We start from the raw sequence: 1,598 nt of genomic DNA, 5'->3' as shown, positions 1-1,598 counted from the left end.
GTAATGCAAACACACAGAAGTTAACTAACCTAACTCTGAACTCAAACAAGCTACTGTGACATATACTGTAAACAAGTGTGTATAGCAATGCAGTCAAACAGGTCACAGATCTATCAGCCCAGTTCTTTTTATCTGATCATGATCATGACAAAGATTGCTGACAGTAACACTGCAATCTGCAGTACAAAGCTTCACAATCACTTTAGAAGTGACAGCAGCATTTCAGGAATTTTCGCTCTACATGTAAATGTACTGCTTTTCTGCTGCAATCCGAAATGGGACAAGTCTCATGTCCGAGTCTAAATAAAGAAGGCTTCTCAATCCTCTAATTTCCCCTCCTCGACTCCTATCCTCGTGTCTTAGTCCCGCCCACAGGAGATGCGAGCGGAGGAGTCGAGGAGGGGAACCGAGGAGAGAGGAGGGGAAGCAGCAGGCGGTTAGATAAATGAGAACTCCTCTCCTCTGAGCGGTCATTTTAAAGAGACGTCCATTAATGATGACAGAGGCACAGCAGCACTCTGTCTGATGGACAGATGTGTTCATGACCACTTATATATTTACTTTTAATGAATTCACATTGCGGTATAATGAGACAATAACAGGCTACAGATGCGGACACATACACACATATATATTTATACACATTACATTACATTGCATTTAGCTGACGCTTTTATGCAAAGCGACTTACAAAAAGTGCATTCGACCAAGAAGATACAAACTTGAAGAAACCAGAATCATTTAAGTACATCAGGTTTCATAGAGCCAAAACATTTCAAGTGCTACTCAACAGGCTTTAGATAAGCCAGTCCTTTATTAGTATAAGTGCTTGGATAGTAATTCTATTGCTCGAAGTGGAGTCGAAAGAGATGAGTTTTCATTCTGCGCCGGAAGATGTGTAGGCTTTCTGCTAGGGATGGGTATCGTTAGGATTTTATCGATACCGGTACCGGTACCTGTACTGCTTATCGGTATCGGTATTTTTCGATACCCTTATCGATACTTTTCAATAATTTGGTGCTCAAAATTATAGACATGAATACAAGATGTGAAGATTAAACAGTAATTGTATTGTAATTTTCTTGCAGAAATAGCTATATAACTTATACATTAGCTTCTCAGAAGCAATGAAAGGCCAAATTATTATAGGTGTAGGAGCTCACATTAACACACTGTCAGTGTTAATAAACTAAAAAAAGACAAGGTGATGTGCCTGCAAGACTTCACTCAGGTAAACAAAAAAATATTACCCGAGCGCAGCAGCTAACCTGCCTGCGAGCCTTAGCTCAGGTCACATTTACACACGGCGCGGCTGAAGCCCGCTAGCACTAGTAGTATCGCGAGCACCGTTTTAGATTCAATGAGTGTCTCGTTTGCAAATGCTTCATTAAGTTGCTTGTGTTACCCCCTTTACACGCAACTAATTGAGTACATAGATTGCACCTTGCACTATCGCCACTAAAAAAAATTAAAGTGCACCCAGACCTTCGATCGCTTCGCTCTGTCCGCCATGCGGGAGTCTCACAACAATAATAAGAGCGCTGTTGAGAGAGATGAGGAGTGGCATTTACAGTGGCCAATCAGAGGGGTCTCAAACC

This window comes from Notothenia coriiceps, unplaced genomic scaffold (genome assembly GCF_000735185.1).
Source record: "Notothenia coriiceps isolate Sejong01 unplaced genomic scaffold, NC01 NC01_scaffold00021500, whole genome shotgun sequence".
Classification (NCBI taxonomy): Eukaryota; Metazoa; Chordata; class Actinopteri; order Perciformes; family Nototheniidae; genus Notothenia; species Notothenia coriiceps.
Note: the sequence above shows the minus strand (reverse complement) of the source record.